The 21,857-nt window shown below is 46.0% G+C and overlaps 1 long non-coding RNA gene across 3 annotated transcripts in view; it reads left to right on the forward strand.

Moving 5' to 3' along the window:
• Positions 1-269: 269 nt before the first annotated feature.
• Positions 270-21,857, forward strand: part of LOC144680338 (uncharacterized) — a 590,442-nt gene continuing 568,854 nt past the window's right edge. For all 3 annotated transcript variants that reach the window (XR_013576538.1, XR_013576539.1, XR_013576540.1), the window contains exon 1: positions 270-411. This is a non-coding gene — a long non-coding RNA (uncharacterized LOC144680338). The remainder of the gene's footprint in view (positions 412-21,857) is intronic.

The raw sequence follows: 21,857 nt of genomic DNA on the forward strand, positions 1-21,857 counted from the left end.
ACTCTGCATGTTGTTGTGAGCCAGGTGCCGCTGTGTTGCGCAGGAACCCAGTTTGGATATTACATTTTTTCCTCACATGGGCCATGGCATCTTGCCTGCTCTGTGTGTGCTGGCTGACTTCATTGTAGATAAGTCTTCCTCTCCCACCACACCAGTAAGACGGTTCCAGCTGGAACGCATTATATATTCACAAGTATTTGACCGCAAACAGTGCCTGGCAACACCCTGTACAATGAAAATCCGCCAGGGCCATTTAATCCTGGGAAACCTGGCCACAGTCAGTTTGGGAGATGAACAGAAAGGAGGCAAAATGTCAAAACCCTATGTGCTGATCAGATGCAGTGTCACAAACTGGATTTCTTTGCAACTCAACTGTACACTGCTCAGTACAGGGGCCAGAGGATATGGCTTGTGAGTAAACTAGTGACTTTCAGCATGCTTAAATAAATTTAATTTTAAGCAATTTGATTGAATGTGATCTGCAATAACATTGAGTATAGGAACGTTTGCTTCAATGTTCCAATTATCCATGAAAAATGTTATATAAAAGGGGCATTATCATGGGTAAAAACATTTGCCAAAAGAATTTGGGCTAAATCTTGATCGGGCACACTGCTTAGGTGGGGTGGCGAGGGGGTGTTGGAGTTTTTGATGTGAACCCCAGAAGTTTGGAATTTCCCACATGCGTTGGAGTTTGGACTCCACAGTGTGCTATTTTGCTTCAACTGATTCCCTACCTGGAAGTCAACTGAATGACGAGCTTGGCTTCCAGCCAGGTGGTCAGAGGCTGCAGCCCCAGGCAAGCTGCCTGCTGCTATTACTGAGAGTGTGGAGGGCCATCTGATCCCTCACCCTGGTTTGGGGAGGATGTTGCTGGTGGTGGCGTAACCCCAAGGAAGGGTGTTGTCTGATAGGGGAGAACTTACCTTGGCCCAAAACTTTTTTCTCCTCCCTTCATCTGCTGAGTTTCCTGGAGCCTGACAAACCTGGCCGGATAACCCAGCATCATTAAAACATTTAATTGAGCAACCTGTCTTCTAGTCCTGGTGTTGTTAAGCCCAGAAGTGGTTGAGTTTGGGTTTGTGATTTTTGAAGTTACAACATCTCACTTGACTCCAAGTCAGCTGTTTTGGGAAGTTAAGATTCAAACCTTTGCGTGTGTGTTTCTGAAGGGAGGGATGGACGAGCTGAAAGAATTGTAGAATTTGTGCCATTTCCAACACGGGTGAGTGATGCATTTTGATGCAAGTCGCATCATCCTGTTATGAGTTTGGAAATAACAAAATTGTTTCCAAAGCTTTTTTTTCCATGTGGAACCTCTGGCAAATGTAAAAATGGAACTGAATAATGTATGTAAAATTAGAATTTTATTCTCACATAATTTGAACGTTGTAAAAAAGTAAAATTTTAATCGTATATAATTTTACGGTGTTAAAAAAAGATATACATATTTGCATGACAGTGAATGCATAGCGGGAAGTACCTTAGGAATGTGTAACAAGGCTGGAACAACCTTTAGGGTGCAAGTGTTCTGAGTAACTGTGAAACATGGTACCGCTTTAAATATGCTCCTCTTCAATTTTCCAAATAAGATTAAAAAGCTCACTGACAAAAAGAACTTAGAAGCCTTAAGAAAGTGCAAGAGTTGAGCAGCAACAAATATAAATCAGCAAACAGACTTCAGCCTGAAGGGGAGAGTGGGAGGTAAGAAATGGCATTTCTCAGCAAGTGCTTTCTGCTGGTGCCACTGATGTTGGATGTCCAAAATGTGTGTTGCACATAGCCAGCAACAAGCCAAGTGTATAGCTCTCTTGATTTGCTGAGACCAGCGGGTTGGTCTTCTGCCAGCCAATCTTTGTAGCTTCAAATTTGGCTTACAGCTAATTACGTGAGAACAATGCCTGGGGAACCAGGAGAGCAATGTGAGGAAACTCACTCCACATATCACAGCCTAGGACAATGGAGACACTGTGGGCAGAATCGTCCCAGATTTGCACTAAGTACTGTAGCGGGCGTGAAAAAGAATGTTTTACTTGCCAGCCACAATGTCGGCTTTTCACGCCATATTGCCCAAGCCCGCATCACTAATTATGCATTCCTGGGAAACACACAGTTTGGATAGCAGGCAGGCTGTCATTCGCCCGCCACACCGTCACTTCACCGCTTCCTTACGCTGGGCGCCATATTTAAAGTGCAACCGTGCGTGCACCTCTCAGTGCTTCCGGCCCAGGACTGCTGCACAGACGACAGTGTCCTGAAAGGCAAGGAGACTGCAGCCCTCAATTCAGCAATGCATCCCTGGAACGCCATTTGGACACCATGGAGGCTTGCCGTGATGTCCTCTACCCCCACTCTGGCCTCAGGAAGGGCAGCAACATCACCAATCCAGCTTGGGAGGCGGTGGCAGTGGTAGTCAGTGCCAACACCCTGCAAAAGAGGACAGCCACCCTGGCTGAAAGAGGATGAATGATCTCCTCATTCCACCAAGGTCTCATCACTCTCAGCTCACACACTCACAAACCCATCACACATCCACAGGAATCTCATTCACTGCCAGTTCAAGGGACATCACCATTCACTCTCTTACACTCACTGTCATTGTCCTCATCCCATCCATGGGACCACTCAACACCTACACATACCAGGGCCTGGCTTGCGTCCTGCTTACACTTTCTCTATCTGTATTCATGCAGGACAAGCTGGCACACAACACGAGGGAGAGGTCGCAGACCGGTGGAGGAATGCCCAACATTAAGGTTCTAACAGACTTTGAAAGCAGAGCCATCCAGCTGGCCGGTGAGGATCTGGACTGGTCCTGTGCTGACAGTGAGGTCGGCGCTGCTCTACCAAGTGAGGATCCAGCAGTGCAACGCCCATCAGGCAACCATGCCGTTAGTGATGTGTCCTCTTTCGCAGGCCACTGCCATGCATTAATTATCTCTCCTTGCTTTTGCAGGCACATCTGGGAAACCGCTGATGGAGTCCAAGACCCATGGCCTCCAATCAAGCCTCAAAGAAACTCCTTCAAGTCCCATCGAAGCACTCAACCACACCCTGCACCAGCGCAGAGACACACACCTCGGTGGGACCTAGCATTAGAGTAGTCTCGGGATCACAACCTGGTGAACACATTGCACTGTCTGATCCACAGCAAGTGGCAGCAGGGACTTCTTTCAGCACTAGGTAAAGGTAGGTGTTTCAGTCCAGGGCCTCTTCCCTGTGCAGTGTGTAAAACCAAAGTGATGGTCCGGCTTCACACTCACTGGACACATTAGTTATGCCTGCACCTCGATGGTGCTTGTGATTGCTGCCAGAATGTCGTGGGCAGATGTCACAAAGTTCTGTCATTCTTTCTGTGTGCTGGCCCCCTCTCTTCAGCATCAGTGTTCAGTGATCCTGTGCTCCTGAAGGGGTCAGGTGCTGAAGGCTGACAAAGGATCAGCGTATTTAAAGTTTCATGGCTATGTCTCCATGATATGGTCCTGATCAAAAAGCGCAAACGAGCTGCCCTCAGCCAGACAGGAGTCAGACAATCACAGAATCAATGCGAAGATCTATGGAGTATCTTCACTGCATGTTTGTCATCATCGTTTTGGAACCTAGCGACTATTAGGGCCTCTGTAGTGTCTCCATGACAGGAATATTATCATAGAGGGTATGTGTGCTGCCATCAGCCAGACTGGAGTCAAACATTCACAGATGCAACGTGAGGATCTATGGTATCTCCTCACTGCATGTTGTCATCATCCTCCATGAATTTGGCAGCTATGAGGATCTCCCTTGCATGTCTGCCTCGTCTGGCCAGTGTGATGGCCTCATCACCCTTATACTCACTTTCGAAGATCTGCTCACCCTCATTCCCTTTGACCTCCACCTCATCGAAGGAGACCTTCAGCTCCTCCATCTCCTCCTCAGCCAGCTCCTCTCCTTGCAGCGCCAGGTTGTAAAGGGCGACACCCTGCACCTGTGGGAAACCTGAGATCTGGGAAATCCCAGCGCTCTTGCATCCCAGCTTTCCTGGTCCAAGTGAAATGCACAAAGTTGTGTGCCCTTGCGAAGATGGTGCCCTCGACCTCCTGGATGCATTGGTGGTATCCCATAGCAATATCCCACAGAGGTCACCTGTGGAGCCTTGAAAGGAGCCACTGGTGTAAAAATTGAGTGCCGCTGTCACTTACACAGCCACTGGCAGTGGATGGCCTCCATGTCCCTGTGGCGCCAAACCCTGCAGCAGGTGGCAGATGTGACTGACCGGTTCTCTAGACATGCGCAGTCTTCGGTGGCACTGGTTCTCGGTCATCTGCAGGATTGAAAGGGAGCATCTATAGACCCTGGATCTAGCTAGACACCAACCAGCAATGGCTCGCTCTGGCTCTTCAGTTGCATGAGCGGGAGCCCCAGCCACCCCTTCTTCCTGAGGTGCTGCTCCTCCCACTCTCCAGCTAGTCACCTCTGTCGTGCTCTTCTCCTTCGCCTGCATTCTCTGTAAGCCTTAAGGCATCCAGCTAGCTCACCAGGCTCCATGCTCCTGATGTACTCCTCCTGCAAGATAGGAGAGAGAGATGTGTGGGTTAGCTTGGGTGTTCTAAGAACCTCTCTTGGTTAAGCCTGAAAGCGTGTTAATGCATCCCAGAGATTTTCTTCGATTCATTTACGGTATGTGGGTGTTGCGGGCTAGGCGAGCTTTTATTGCCCATCCCTAATTGCCCTTGAGAAGGTGGTGGTGAGCTGCCTTCTTGAACCGCTGCAGTCCATGTGGTGTAGGTACACCCACAGTGCTGTTAGGAAGGGAGTTCCAGGTTTTTCACCCAGTGACAGTGAAGAAATAGCGATATATTTCCAAGTCAGGATGGTGAATGACTTGGAGGGGAACTTCCAGGTGGTGGTGCTCCTCTCTATCTGCTGCCCTTGTCCTTCTAGATGGTAGCTGTCGTGGGTTTAGAAGGTGCTGCCGCAGGAGCCTTGGTGAATTCCTGCAGTGCATCTTGTAGATAGTATACACTGCTGCTACTGTACGTCAGTGGTGGAAGGAGTGAATGTTTCTGGATGTGGTGCCAATCAAGTGGGCTGCTTTGTCCTGGTTGGTGTCAAGCTTCCTGAGTGTTGTTGGGGCTGCACTCATCCAGGCAAGTGGAGAGTATTCCATCACACTTTTGACGTGATTTGTAGATGATGGACAGGCTTTGGGGGGTCAGGAGGTGCAGGATTCCTAGCCTCTGACCTATTCTTGTAGCCACAGTATTTATATGGCTAGTCTAGTTCAGTTTCTGGTCAATGGTAATCCCCAGGATGTTGATAGTGGGGGTTGAGTGATGGTAATGCCATTGAATGTCAAGGGGTGATGGTTAGATTCTCTCTTGTTGGAGATGGTCATTGCCTGGCAATTGTATGGTGTGAATGTTACTTGCCAGTTATCAGTCCAAACTTGCGTATTCTCCAGGTCTTGCTGCATTTGGACATGGACTGCTTTAGTATCTGAGGAGTCGCGAATGGTGCTGAAGATTGTGCAATCATCAGCGAACATCCCCACTTCTGACCTTATGATGGAAGAAAGGTCATTGATGAAGCAGCTGAAGATGGTTGGTCTGAGGACACTACCCTGAGGAACTCCTGCAATGTTGTCCTGGAACTGAGATGATTGACCTCCAACAACCACAACCATCTTCCTTTGTCTTAGGTATGACTCCAGCCAGTGGAGAGTTTTCCTCCTGATTCCCATTGACTCCAGTTTTGCTAGGGCTCCTTGATGCCACACTCAGTCAAAGGCTGCCTTGGTGTCAAGTGCAGTCACTCTCACCTCATCTCGGGAGTTCAGCTCTTTTGTCCATGTTTGAACCAAGGCTGTAATGAAGTCAGAATCTGAGCGGCCCTGGTGGAACTCAACCTGTGCCTCAGTGTGCAGGTTATTGCTAAGCAAATGCCGCTAGATAGCACTGTTGATGATCCCTTCCATCGCTTTGCTGATGATCGAGAGTAGACTGATGAGGCAGGAATTGATCAGGTTGGATTTGCTCTGCCTTTTGTGAACAGGACACACCTGGGCAATTTTCAACATTGCTGGGTAGATGCCAGTGTTGTAGCTGTACTGGAACAGCTTGGCTAGTTGTGCAGATAAAAGAGCTGGCAACCAGTTGGATGGCCAGAGTTTAGTGCGCTGCATGCCTTCCCGAAACCCCACCTTACTCCTCCCCACTCCATCTGACCGATTGGCAGCAGATTCACCCACTGGACTGCATGCTGTGCTCTCAGCTCAGACGCAGCCATTTTCCCAACCTGCAATGCAAGGCTGCACTATTAGCTTGAACCATGGGGGAGACTGGTCCAAACCTGAATGATGACATTGCAAGGGTTTGTGATCGCCTCCACCAGTGACTGCTCCATGGCCAGCTTTAGCAAGGAGATTGTACAATGTGCCCAGTCCTCCCGTTGTCCTGCAGTCCACGAAAATGCTCATTAGTTTGCAGTCTGTGCCAGAGGGGTGAAGAGCTCTGGAGCATTTGGTGGCACTCCTACGCCTCTGTGTTGCTGGAATGAGCAGATAGGCTAGAAGCTCGACTCCAAGCATGTCAATGTGGCTGCGCCTGAACTGTCTCAGCTGCAGAGGAATGCTCACTTTATGCAAGGTTTCCCTAATGAGTGGCTGCTTCCCCCCAGCTCCCCCAACATCCCCCCAAGCACGTGCTTATGCACTGCCATCAATTAGAGTGCAGCCATTGTCCCCCTGCCCTCCACAACTTGCCTCAACTGCAGTGCAGACCTTACCCCTGCACCGCCCTGACAGCCAGCTGGGAAAATGCAACTTGCCTGTGTCTTTGCCTGAATGCGTGGTGCCTCAACTTTGATGGCCAGCAGGCGACCCTTGTGAGTGCTCCACAACGTTAGTGTGCATTCACCTCCAAGTTCCCCTCGAAGTGCAGCTCGCCAGGTGCATGCCTTAAAAATGTTGTTGTGAAACGCTTCAGCGTGCAATCATGCCGACGTACTCGGATGATCCAGCGTGGGGGATGATTCCGGCGAGCTGGGCTTATAATGATATGCAGAGGTATTACAATGAAGTCCCAAACATGCGGCGGTGGGAAACACGGCCCTCCATTGATGGGTGAAGCAGATGGTTGCAAACATGCTTCACAATGGCGTGAAACCGATTTTTGGCATTCCAGCCATATTGTCCGCTCACGCCCGCCATGACGCTCAACGCCAACAGGCACGGAAAATTCTGCCCTGTGATTCTGATTGAGAGGAGCTGGCTATTCATTTTAGAATTGTGATACCATTAGATACATGTGACTTATATATGTCACTTGTGAGCAATTCTGATAGACTGTTGAATGGCAGCAACACTCAGCAGGGAAAGCAATCGGGCAAGGTGAGCACCAAGATGAAGCTAGCCTATACTACTTTTAGCCAGTTTGCACTTCTTAAAGGGAGGTACATTTCAACTGAAAAAGGCATTGCAAGTCATTCTAACGTTTATTTTGACCTGGGAAAGACACAAGAATGTCACAACATGGCAGAGAATGAGCTCCAAGGTTCTCCAACACAGAAATGGAGGCTTTGGTGGGTGAAGTGATAGGAGGAGAGAGGTTCTCTATCCACAGGGGCAATAAGGCTCTCCAGACAAATTTTCAAGAGGCACTGGGAGCAGGTAGCCATCGTGGTCAATACTAGCAGTGTGGCCCTGAGGGCTTTGATGCTGTGCCACTAAATATTTAATGATTCCACATGAGTGGTCAAAGTCAGTGAATGAAGCTTCAAATAGCATATCCTTACAATTGAAGCACCAGCTTCAAATGCTGTGCAATTCACTAGCCCCACTTTGCTAGCCTTCTGGCAATGTTTAATGACTGCGACACATGTTTCACATTCATTGCTTCATCTCACCCTTATACACATAGCACTGCTGCAAGCCTCACACCTGCATATCTAAGCTTGTACACACTACCAGCTAGTCAACCACTGACTAAACACATATCCCCCAGACAGACTGCATCACACTCATTCCCTCCCTCAAGCAGGACAAGGTGGTTAACTAGGTGGATGGGGTGGTGGGGGGGTGCGGGTGCAGTTGCGGTGTGCAGTGGTGGGGAAGGCCTGGCTGCATGCTTTCATCCCCAGGGAGGAAAAGGTTCTGGCCATTATTACAGCTGTCACAACTGAGGCTGTGGCCAGTGGCAGGCTGAAAGCACTGAAGATGACAAAGTACTTATACCTAATCCTCTTCCTCACTTCCCCCTCATCCCACAATCTCTTCTGACTTACAAGCTGAAGATGGTTTAAAGATGCATGTCTTGCTCACTCCCACCATCCCCACTCCCCACAATCCTACTCTTGTTCTCTTCTCCTTTCAGAGAGGACAGAACTGTCACCTGACCAGGCAGTGGTGCAGAAGCAAGAAGTGCATGAAGCAGAAGAGGCCGACTGAGGATTGTGGTACATCCCTGAATTGACAGTGGACGCTCGCAGAGTGACATGTGCTGTCAATAGTATCCTGCACCCTTGAGGAAGCCTGGTGCTCACTTCACATCCCTAGAAAGGGAGAATGCAACATATTCCTTCTCTGTCCAATCAGAACATCAGTCACCTCCCTTATGGACGGTGAACTACAAAATATCTACTCCAGTCTGGAAGGAACCCCATACAAAAAAGTTCAAGCCTCTTTACAGTTACTGACAATACTGTTTTTGCCCTCCAGTGAGGCTGTAGTTCCGCCTGCAACAGGTGGCTGATTTTAGTCAAATTGAGAAGTCATACAGACGGTTCATTGCCGAGTTTGAGACAGGAGATTTGCTCGCTGAAGAACCATCCTGCTTGTCCTCTTGCTTCGAGCAGCTTGTCCTCCTTTGTGTTGCCTCTGCCTAACCTCCCTGTCATGCCTCTGGCCAAGGAGGGGTAGAACTTACAGCACCCATGACTTAGAGCAAGTGGCCTGACCAGAATCTTCAAGACCTTCACAATTTGCCACACAAAACCCTGTAGACTTCACCAACTTTAACTGGCAGTACAAACCTCTAAACACTTCTACTAATTCAGCAACATCTGGCACAAAGCAATCAGCAACTAACCCGAAAACGAAATAAAAACAGAAAATGTTGTAAATAGTCAACAGGTCAGGCAGCATCTGTGACCAGTTCTGTGACCTTATTTCAGATTACAGACCTGAAATATGGACTGAATTTCACAGGTTCGGTGGGGTAGGGGAGATGGAATGGAAAGCGAGTGGTCTGCTCGCTCCAGCCCCCGATGTCTTAGCACAGCGAATCAAGCATTGGACAACCAATCAGCAGCCGCCCAGTGGGAAGGCAGCCAATTTGAGGTGCGTAGAGAGACTCCGCGCCCAATCGGGTACCTAGGCCAGGATGTTGGATGTGAGAGAGGTTATGTCATGATGAGGAAGCCGGTCACAGCCACCAATTGAAAGGCCCACCTGCCCTCAATCTTCTCTTATTTCTAATGGCAGCCACAAAACAGTGAATAAATGAAGTCAAAAAGCATACAAACGCTGCCACCTTCACCCACAAGTTCTGCTGCTACATGCAGCCATAGTCTAGTTGGCAGCCTTTTCATATGCCCATTTACCACCTGGCAAAAATGACTCCCATACTTATTTCTGTCTGATGCCCAGAAAATGGAGTAGGCAACGAAAAATTGTATACACTTAGCTCTTTAACAATTTCAATATTTATTTCACATGGCAGTGGGCTTGTGATTTCCATGCCCACTTGCCTTCCATAATATCAGAGGCTGGCATGATGACATTGGTCTGCTTACCCGACGTCATCACGACATAGTTAACACGACTGCGGGGGACAGCTCTCCTTGATGGGGGAGGTAGTGGCATAGTGGTATTATCACTGGACTAGTATTCCAGAAATCCAGTGTAATGCTCTGGGGACTGGGGTTTGAATCCCACCACAGCAACTGGTGAAATTTGAATTCAATTTAAAAATCTGCAATTTAAAAAGTCTGGCAATCACCATGGGCTGAATTCTCTGGTCAGCAAGTGGAGGCAGGGCCTGCTCACCAGCATGTAAAATGATGCACAGGGTGGGTGTCCCACTGTCACTGCGCATCATTTAGATTTCCAGTTCGGCAGGTGGACAGCCAACTCGGCTGCATGCCCGCCAAACTGTCAAAGGCCTATTAAGGCCTGTTAAAAACTAATTTAAGCAATTAAATGTGCTGCCCATCAAACCTTAAGGCTGGCAGGCAGGTGAAGAGCCCAGGCGGCCTTTGCATTTTTCATAAAACCTCATCCACGGGCGGAATGAGGTTTCATGAAGTGTTTTAAAATTCAATAAAAATTTTTAAAATAATTCTTTGACATGTCCCAGCTCATGTGACAGTGTCACATGAGGGAAAATGTTTTAAAAGTTTTTAATTACTTTATTTCAGTTTTTAAATATAAAACTGATCTCCCTGAGGTACCTCGGTGCCCCAGGGGGATTTCTGCACTCTTTCGTGCATGAAAGAGCGCCGGCCCCAACTCAGGGAATCTCCCCCCGCCCACACAGGGAGCGCTCAGCGCTTCCGGGCAAGTGTCACACCAGGTGGGCCTTAATTGGCCTGCCGACGTAAAATGGCAGTGTGGCCCCGACCGGGGGCACCGATCGGGGTTGCGCCCGCCCCCGCACAACCTCACCGTCGTAGGGGGAGAAATTTTCCCTATGAAGCCATTGCCAATTGTTGTAAAACCCTACCTGATTCACTAATGTCCTTTAGGGAAGGAAATCTGCTGTCCTTGCCTGGTCTGGCCTACATGTGACTCCAGACCCACAGCAATGTCGTTGACTCTTAAAAATGCAATTAGGGATGGCAATAAATGCTGGCCTAGCCAGTGATGCCCATCCCATGAATGAATATTGAAAAAAAAGGTATGCGGGTGAAAATCCAGCCTGTTAACTCTGTTTTTTTCTGCACAGATACTGCCTGACCTGGCGAGTATTTCCAGCATTTGCTGTGTTGATTTCAGATCTCCAGCATCCTCGGAGTTTTGCTTTTGTACTGTATGCGGCTGACTATCCTTTCAAATAATGCTATGCATTGTCAAAAATGGCAACACTAGAGTCAAAGCAATATTACAGGCTAACTGATGACACAATCAGCCTGCTCTGCGTGCTTCTGGCACATGCTCCCAGTGTCTGCATTGAAAACGTATTCAAAATAGCATCTGGCGTGGCTCACACTGTAACTGTGCATATACAGCTCAGACCTCATTATGGGCCTAAAACAGCTCCGGTAGCACCAAAATTATGGGTACTAGGCAGGTGAATTTTGTGGTCTAGGCATATTGTCCCTGTCACAAAATTCCAGTGACTCTGAAATTCCACTATTAAGCACTTGGTTTGAATTTGGTCATGATTACCGGGCAGAGTTGTGTAGCAGATTGGTCAATCTGTCAATTAGAAAATCTTGGATCCACCTTTTTATTGTCAGCAACTGAAAATTTAAAGCATCCAAAGTAAGAACTTAAGAGAAATAGGGTTCAGAAGAATCACGGCAGGATTACATTTACAGCAATAACTTGCTCGCATATATCTTTAATGTGACAAAATGTCCCTAGGTGCTTCATCGGCGTCTTATCAGATAAAATTTTATACCGAAACAGAAAAGCTGATATTGAGACAGGTGACCAAGATGCAAGAGAATGGCTGCAGGAGAGCATGAGGTAGAAGGATGTTTATGCCAGACCTAAGGCATTTCCACCATTTCAAAAGGAAATGTCAGAGAATGGGAGTGCTTTTTCTTATTCCACTTCCATTTAGTTAAAGAAGAAAACAAATTGAATTTTGAATGCAGACAAAGTCTTTTTGAGAAAAATAGATAGGAAGGGAAGCAGACCGGAGGAGAGGAACAGGGAAGTAAGGAACCCTACTCCAAATAGAGTCATATGGAAACTCGAGGCCAGGACTCAGATTATCCAGTTTTACATCATTTTCCTGCCCATGGTACAGTGGGAGTACACTGGGGTGCCTGAGGATTTGTGGGATCTCATTCTCCAATCCTGTGAAAGCAGGTCTTTTGAAGAGAGGGTCATGAAGATCCACAATCTTCATCCATAGGCAGATCTAGATGCAAATGTGGATTGGGCGGTTCAATAGATTGGCACACAGTTCTTCCTCAATGCAAGTCAATGGATACTTGTGAAACTGCAATTGATAATTAGATTTTGCTTGATCAGGGATAGGGACCTTCTAATTTAAGTACCTGGTATGTCACTTGTGCATGTGTACTAACAGCAGGGTCATTAATAACTTGGCAGAGAAAGATGTTCTCATTCATGCACTACTGGATAATTTTCTTATAGAAGCATGTATCGGTGTCAATGGTTCTACTATCTTTACCCCCTGGCAAGGTAAGTCAATTCCCTTGAACGTATTCCTAGCTTAAAGTCTCTTAAACTAAAAGAGATTCTAAACATTAAAGGAACATAGTCTTAGACTGGGTCTTCAAATACAAGTTATCTCCCCCAGGAGACTCAAAGCCTACAAAATTATCTTAGGATTGGACACACATTGAGGCATGTCTTAGTAGACCAACTTCTTTGAAAGTTTACCAATATCAGTTCTTAGAAATCTTACTACAACTTCTAGAGTAATGTATTTATGTGCATTCCCGAGTTAATAAATATTTCAGACTACATGTTCTATATGCTTCAAAAACATATACATTTTATTGAAGGCCATTATAGGTTATAGCTTATAAATGATAACTAAAGCTAAGCATAACATGTCAATAATGTAGCCTTAAATGCATGAAATTTATAAATCCACTTCATCAGCAAATCTTGTTGGATAACTCAAACAAACAATAACAATTAAGAAAGATATTTACTCACAGATTCAATATGATTCTATTGAATTTTGATGTATCCCTGTTTCAACCCAGGGGAATTATCAAAAGAGAACTCTGACCCTTTATGTTCCAAAGATGGCTGACTGACCTAATGCTAATGGTGTGTACTCTTAAAGACAGTGCCTGCAGAGATGAAACAAGCTCTCATTGTCTATTTTATTAATAAATCTTATCAATTTAAGAATTAGGGAAGGCTAAATGTTTTCTTTCTAACTTGTGTAATGGGGTGTTTTGAAATGACTGGTTGATTGACTACCTTCCAAAATTAATTTAATATCAAGGCTTAACTGTCTTCTACCGGATTTAAGTTTTTATTTTTTTTTGCTTATCTGAAGTGATTTTGCATTCAGATCGACTCTAAGCTCAGATGTCTATTTTGGATGCATTACAATTTCTCACCATCTGAAGGCTTCCTTTGTTGTATAAGTACATTGGCAATAATTCAAGTTATCAGCCATCTTAAGAAGCTAAAGTCAATTCTGCCATTTTATGTTGCTAAACTGATGTTGCTAATCCTAGGATTAACACCTTAAAATCTTAGATTCGCATCTGATGTGTAACTTTATTTACATTAGTAGTATTGGTGCCTGAGATAATTATGCACCATGTCCCAATTTCCAATGATCACATCTGAGGAGATGTAGTGGCGCTGTGATAATGTCACTAATGTTCTGTAGACATGGGTTCAAATCCCAACGTATCTGCTGTTGGAATTTAAATTCAATTAATAACTATAAAATTATAAGCTTGTCTTTGGTGACCGTGAAACCATTGTCGATTGTCATAAAAACCCATCTGGAAAGAAATCTTCCATCCTTACCTGGTCTGGCCTACATGTGACTCTGGATCCACAGCAAAATGGTTGACTCTTAAATGCCGTCTGAAATGGCCTAGCAAGCCACTCAGTTTTACCAAAACTGCTACAAAGTCCACAAAAAGGAATGAAACTGAGCAGATTACTCAGCATCAACCTAGGCACCTGAAATGGCAATGGCACACCCAACCCTGTCGACCCTGCAAAGTCTTCCCTACTAACATCTGCCGACTTGTGCTAAGATTGGGAGAGCAGTCCTACAGACTAGTCAAGCAACAGCCGACAGAGTCATACTCATCGAATCATACTTGACAGACAATATCCCAGACACGACCATCACCATCCCTTGGTATGTCCTGTCTCACCGGCAGCACAGACCCAGCAGAGGTGGTGGCACAGTGGTATACAGTCAGGAGGGAGTTACCCTCGGAGTTCTCAACATTGGCTCTGGACCCCATGAAATCTCATGACATCAGGTCAAACTTGGGCAAGGAAACCTCTTGCTGACTCCCACTAACATCCGCCCTCAGCTGATGAATCAGTGCTCCTCCATGTTGAACACCACTTGGAGGAAGCGCTGGGAGTGGCAAAGGCACAGAAAGTACCTAAGTGGGGAACTTCAATGTCCATCACCAAGAGTGGATTAATAGCACCAACAGTGACTGAGCTGGTCAAGTCCCAAAGGACATAGCTGCTAGACTGGGTCTTCAGCAGGTGGTCAGGGAACCAATGAGAGGGAAAAACCTACTTGACCTCATCCTCACCAATTTGCCTGCTGCAGATGCTTCTGCCCATGACAGTATTGATAGGAGTGACCACCACACAGTCCTTGTGGAGACAAAGTCCCATCTTAACATTGAGGATACCCTCCATCGTGTTGTGCGGCACTACCACCGTGCTAAATGGGATAGACTTCAAACAGATCTAGCAACTCAAAATTGGGCATCCATGAGGTGCTGTGGGCCATCAGCAGCAGCAGAATTGTATAAAGCCACAATCTTGAACCTCATAGCCCAGCATATCTCCCATTCTACCACTACCACCAGGCCAGGGGATCAACCCTGGTTCAATGAAGAATGCAGGAGGGCATGCCAGGAGCAGCACCAGGCATACCTAAAATGAGGTGTCAACCTGGTGAAGCGACAACACAGAACTACTTGTGTGCTAAAGAGCAGAAGAGGCATGTGATAGACAGAGCTAAGTGATCCCACAACCAATGGATCCGATCAAAGCTCTGCAATCCTGCCACATCCAGTCATGAATGGTGGTGGACATTGAAACAACTAACTGAGGGGGACGCTCCACAAAAAATCCACATCCACAATGATGGGGGAGCCCAAAAGATAAGGCTGAAACATTTGCAGCCAGCTTCAGCCAGAAGTGCCGAGTGGATGATCCATCTCAGCCTCCTCCGGAGGTCCCCAACATCACAGATACCAGTCTTCAGCCAATTCGATTCACTCCACTTAATATCCAGAAATGGTTACTGGATACTGTAAAGTCTATAGGCTCTAACAACATTCTGGCTATAGCACTGAAGGCATGTGCTCCCGGACTAGTCACACCCCGAGCCAAAGTGTTCCAGTACAGCTGCAACACTGGCATCTGTCCAGCAATGTGGAAAATTGCTCAGGTGTGTCCAATCCACAAAAAGCAGGACAAATCCAACCCAGTCAATTACTGCCCCATCAGTCAACTCCACAACATCAGCAAAATGTGGAGGGGGTCATCATCAGCTCTATCAAGCAGCACTTGCTTAGCAATAACCTGCTCACTGACGCCCAGTTTGGGTTCTGCCAGGGCCACTCAGCTCCTGATCTCATTACAGCCTTGGTTCAAACATGGACAAAAGAGCTGAACTTCCATGGTGAAGTGAGAGTGACTGCCCTTGACATCAAGGCCGCATTTGACCAAGTGTGGCATCAAGGAGACCTAGCAAAACTGGAGTCAATGGGGATCATGGGAAAAACTCTCCACTGGTTGGAGTCATATCTAGCACAAAGGAAGATGGTTGTGGTTGTTGGAGTTCAATTAGCTCAGTCCCTCCACATTGGTGCAGGAGTTCCTCAGGTTAGTGTCCTCGGCCCAACCATCTTCAGCTGCTTCATCAATGACCTTCCTTCCATCATGAGGTCAGAAGTGTGAATGTTTGCTGATGATTGCACAATGTTCAGCACCCATTCGCGACAACTCAGATAGTGAAGCAGAAGACCTGGACAATATCTGGGCTTGGGCTGACAAATGGCAAGTAACATTCGCGCCACACAAGTGGCAGACAATGACCATCTCCAACAAGAGAGAATCTAACAGTCACCTCTTGACGTTTAACGGCATTACCATTGCTGAATCCTCCACTATCAACAGCCTGGGGATTACCATTGACCAGAATCTGAGCTGGACTAGCCATATACATACTGTGGCTACAAGAGCAGGTCAGAGGCTAGGAATCCTGAGATGAGTAACTCGCCTCCTGACTCCCCAAAACCTGTCCACCATCTACAAGACACAAGTCAGGAGAGTGATGGAGTACTCTCCACTTGCCTGGATGAGTGCAGTTCCAATAACACTCAAGAAGCTTCACACCATCCAGGACAAAGCAGCCCACTTGATTGGCACCACATCCACTCTCTGCATCACCGATGCACAGTAGCAGCAGTGTGTACTATCTACAAGATGCACTGCAGGAACTCACCAAGGCCCCTTCAACAGCACCTTCCAAACCCACAGCTCCATCACCTAGAAGGACAAGGGCAACAGACAGATGCGAACACCACCACCTGGATGTTCCTCTCCAACCCACTCACCATCCCGACTTGGTACTGTATCGCTGTTCCTTCACAGCCACTGGGTCAAAATCCTGGAACTTCCCCCCTGTACCTACACCACAGGGACTACAGCGGTTCAAGAAGGCAGCTCACCACCACTTTCTCAAGGGCAATTAGGGATGGGCAATAAATGCTGGCCCAGCCAGTGACACCCACATCCCATAAATGAATTTTAAAAAAACAGCTTTCTTTTGTGCTGTAACAATTTTGTTATTCTGTGGAATACTTTCTAGCACAAAGATTTTTTCATCTTAAGCTGTATAAAAATTAACTAAAAAAATCTTGTTAAATCCATTAATGTCACTGGAAATGTTCTTTTATGAATATTTAACAAACAAATAGGTTTTGGATGAGAAGCAGGTAAATGATCTGCTTGGAATTAAAATTCTGCCCTATTCATACAAAAATTAGAAGATGCATTTGAAGATTGGGTATTTTGTCCAGTGTTTCTCTCCCAGAATCTATTTACTGATGCGCAAGTACAACCTCCTGGGAGGTCAGATGCCTTTGCAGCAGGAATAATGGCATGCTCCTGGTGAATTGTTATCAGCTGGATTTCTCCATTGGACAGACTTGCATGTTTAGAATGCCTGAGGATTTTATGAAATATAGAATAAAAAATGAAAATAAAAATGTGCTTGTATGTGTTTAGAAACTTACTAAAAAAACAAAAAGCGTACACTTTGATGTTGAGGCTTGTTTTAAGGATTTTCCCATAATTTTTAATTTTCCAATATGGGTATCACTCTAGTGTACAATTGCTTGTGCAAAGCTAAAATCACAAATATGAGTCAATTACCTTACTTCAGCCAGGTGCCTTCTTCTCACATACCTAAATGATTATGCCATGGATATAACGCACAGGGCCTGACTTTCGTGGAGTCTTTCTGACTCCTCGAACCTTTAAATATGGCGGGTGGGCGTCTGCTGTAGAAGACCCGCCTCCATTTCCGAAAGATCCCAGTTTTGCCGGAAATGGGTGGAGCGTGATTCACACGGGAGGGAAACCTGAACTCAGCAGGACCATTTGAACTCAGTGCTGAGTTCACACAGAACCCATTTTGGCTGTTGCAAGGGTCTTAGCCTGCAGTGTGGGAGTCACGAATTGATCGAGTAGACATAAATACTCTTGAAGGGTAGATATGAATACTCTTGAAGGGTAGATAAGGTCTGTCTAACTGTCATGAACTGAAGTTTTTCAAATCGCCCACTATTTAAACTTTAAAAGAACAGACTGCTGCTGTCAGTGAGAGTTTTAAAAGAAAACCTCTGCTGAACTGATTTGATTGACAAGCACAGGCCATGTAAAAAAGTAACGTCTGGTCATGCAGTTTCAATGGGGCTGTTTGTTGACATTTTTCCAAAGGCTATCATCATGGGGAGAATTTATAACTCATCGGGCGGGCACACACCTGACCCGGCTGAACGTAAATTGACATGCGATGACGTTGGGCGAAAGTCCTGATGTCATCACACACTCGCGCGGTATTTTCGGGAGCACACCTGCCAAAAATTAAAAGGCCTATTAAGGCCATTAAATAGCTAATTGAAAGAAACTTTGCACTGCCTGTCCAACCTAACGACTGGCGGGCAGGCGAAAAGGCCAAGCGGCCTTTGCATTTTTTTGGGAACCTCATCCACGGGCGGGATGAGGTTTCCAACAGCAAATAAAAATGAAATAAAAATGTTTAAATTTCATTTATAACATGTCCCTGCCCAAGTGACAGAGTCACGTAAGGGACATGTTTTATAACATTTTAAAAATCTTTATTTTTGATGTTTTACACTGTTCATTTCCCTGAGGCAACTCTGTGCCTCAGAGAGATTTTCCAGCGCACACCCGCGAGCGTGTGTGAAGTTCGCGCTCACCCTCCTCCCCCTCAACACTGGCAGCGCTGAGTTCTGCCGCTCGGGTTTCGCTCTGGGCGGGCCTTAATTGTCCCACCAGCGTGAAATAGCAGCTCAGCCCCAATCGCACCGCTCCTGCCTGCCCCTGCCGAGCCCGCCCGATGAGGGAAAAATCTTCCCCCATGTCATTATGAAAGCTTGGCTCAGTTTCAAAAGTTCTACTTACCCTAGCAGGAAGTTCTGAGTTCAGTTTGATTGACAAAGAAGTATTCAATGAACGGCATGACACTAGGAGGTTCTGAGGAAAAAAGGGACCTTGGCGTGTGTGTCCATAGATCTCTGAAGGCGGAGGGGCATGTTAGTGGGGTGGTGAAAAAGGCATATAGGACACTTGCCTTTATCAATCGAGGCATAGATTACAAAAGAAGGGAGGTCATGTTGGAGTTGTATAGAGCCTTGGTGAGGCCACAGCTGGAGTACTGTGTGCAGTTCTGGTCGCCACATTATAGGAAGGATGTGATTACACTGGAGGGGGTGCAGAGGAGGTTCACCAGGATGTTGCCTGGGATGAAACATTTAAGTTATGAAGAGAGGTTGGATAGACTTGGGTTGTTTTCGTTGGAGCAGAGAAGACTGAGGGGCGACCTGATCGAGGTGTACAAGATTATGAGGGGCATAGACAGGGTGGATAGGGAGCAGCTGTTCCCCTTAGTTGAAGGGTCAGTCACGAGTGGACATAAGTTCGAGGCAAGGGGGTAGGAGGTTTAGGGGGGATGTGAGGAAAAACTTTTTTACCCAGAGGATGTTGACGGTCTGGAATGCACTGCCTGGGAGGGTCGTGGAGGCGGGTTGCCTCACATCTTTTAAAAAGTACCTGGATGAGCACTTGACACGTCATAACATTCAAGGCTATGGGCCAAGTACTGGTAAATGGGATTAGGTAGGTTAGGTGTTTCTCACATGTCGGTGCAGACTCGATGGGCCGAAGGGTCTCTTCTGCACTGTGTGATTCTGTGCTTCTGTGACAGTTTAAAGAGGCTATTAAAGGATTAGCTGTCTTTGATGTGGGTTCTGAATAGTTTGTTTTCATAAGAAATTAAAAACTTGAGTAATGGATTTTATGATGGCAGTTTTGAACACTATCAAGTGTGCAGGGGGTTGACAGATGCATTAGATTGCTAAATGTTTATTTTTTTCATCTCCACATTGCCCCTGAGGGGTGCTCATCATGGATGCTGGGTGACTGGCTATGGAGGTGGCATGGAGGATATGAGGGTCCATGGACGGTGGCTGGAGTGGCATGAGTTGGTATTGTGTTGGCATAGAGGGTATGAGGGCCATGACAGATGGGTGGGGAGGGTGAGAGGGTGTGAGGGTAAGAATTAGAGGGCCTACAACTTCTAAAAGAACTGGGATGAAGTCTCAGAGAACTGAGGCTGGCCTTTTAACTAGCCTACCTTGGCACTTGGCCACCCCCGTTGCCGCCTACGCTTCACTTCTGCGATCGGCAGGCCTGACTCTATCCTGCACTTGCTCTCCAGAGAGAAAATTGTTTTAGGATATCCAGCTCACAGACCTTAATAATACCAAAGGTTTTGCTTTGTATTCTTGAAGGATTTTCCAATTGAATGTGAATAATCATGGTGTATTCCACTGAGGCAGGAAAAACCAGAAAACCTGGAAATGAAGACTGCCAGTAAAACTTGTCCAAACTGGTCTTGTATATCATAAAATGGGACTCCAATATTACTGGCACCAGTATTACTGATTTTTACTGGGATTTGACAATTTTGAACTGCTTTTTCCTACTGGGACATATTACGCAACAAGCTATTTGCTTGATAATATATTTCCACACAGCTCTCTTTTTGAGCGTGGGGAAATTTTGCGTTCCCAACATGTAAAAAAAAATATTGATCTGGAACCCAAGTTATCTTTTAGGTGAACATATGTTTGACTGAAGGATTCTTTAAATCAAAGGGCACTTTATATAGTGCAATATCTTGGAGGTTGTTTATTAGGATTCCAATCAAGAAAGTGTTCAACCAAATCTTCAATTTTTAATGGTAAATAAACAATTTTTCCAGTTTTCTGACGTTTCTAAATGTAGATGAAGTGGGTTTTGCTACAAATAAACATATTGTGTATTGGCATAACTCACAAATTTGTAATAAAATATTAATAAATAGAAGAGCAAGATTTTTTTTTAAAATAAGGAAGTAACCTTATAAGGCAGTTTAAATATCATTGAGACTTTATTGAATTAGGTTGTTTCAAATTCCCTTCATTTCCATGAATACTTCATGTAGCGACTGAGTGAGACAGTGGAATTGTTCAGTCCTTAGAACTGGGTTTGAATCCAGCTGACACAGTCTCTCTTTTTGCCAGACTGCAGAGGTCTTGTGTGAACAGTTTCAACCCAGTTCCTCATGGGCATGGGTCCTGGGACACAGATGGCATGAAACTGGCACTCACACTTATACAGGATGTTAGTAATTGAAACCTCACACAGTAGGATGTATTTTTTTTTGAATATAGACACTGAGACTTTACTCTGCATCTAATCCAGAGCATAACTGATCAATGAGTTGTTTGATGCTAATGGTGGGTGCAAAAAGGCACTGTATTTTCTACACTTGAATTCTTAACATTGAGTCCGCAAATCAGGTTTCTGAAAAACATACAAAATAACTGCTCAAATTAAGCAATATCTACATGTTGTAATGAATGATTTTTCCTTTATGTATAACATAATTTGATGTCAGTCTGTGAAATACGTCAACTTGTTTCTGCTGTCTCTTTATTCCCAGGAACCTTCTGTTCTCAATGTTACCTACACGTGTGATAACAAATGGCTAGCCTACAGAAAGCTGAAGTTATTGAGAAACCATGGGTTTGATTTTAACTATGGTGACAGGGGTGTGGAACAGGAGGGTCATCCCTGCAGGGAGCTCAGTGTGCATCCCAAGCTCCCTTAACTCCTGAGCCTCATTTGAATAAAGGTGGGTTGCCTCCCGTCCAAAACAGGCAAAGCTGCACTTCAAAGGGAATGTTTTGAGAATGCAGTGATTGACCATCCATATCGGCACTGGGACATAGAGGCAAGTCCGGGGTTAGGGAAGCCCAAGGGCTCCGTGCAGGGTCCCAGAATGCCCTTCTGCTCTTCCTAGTCCACAAGAATTGCATGGAAATGTCCGTGACTCCCATGACACCCTTCAAGGAACATGGGCCAATACTTTTCCTAGAAGAATGTATGCTTTTAGCAGCATGTGCTGTGAAGTTAAAGAGCCATTGTGTGGGGCCCTAGAACTGAGATTTTCTGCTGCTATAGCTGAGCTCCTGATCTCAGTCATGCTACTACAGGGAAGCATCAAATGAAAGTCAGAGACTGAATTTTTAATCAGGGGCCTAGTTCTGGTCCTGACCCTGTACAGCATGCTTTAGATATGCCCACTTGCGATTTTGAAACCCCCAGCAGGGAGCAGGCTTGCTGCCCATTCAAGGGACAGTGGGAGGAC

The sequence above is a fragment of the Cetorhinus maximus genome, chromosome 5 (assembly GCF_964194155.1).
Source record: "Cetorhinus maximus chromosome 5, sCetMax3.hap1.1, whole genome shotgun sequence".
In the NCBI taxonomy this organism is placed as follows: domain Eukaryota; kingdom Metazoa; phylum Chordata; class Chondrichthyes; order Lamniformes; family Cetorhinidae; genus Cetorhinus; species Cetorhinus maximus.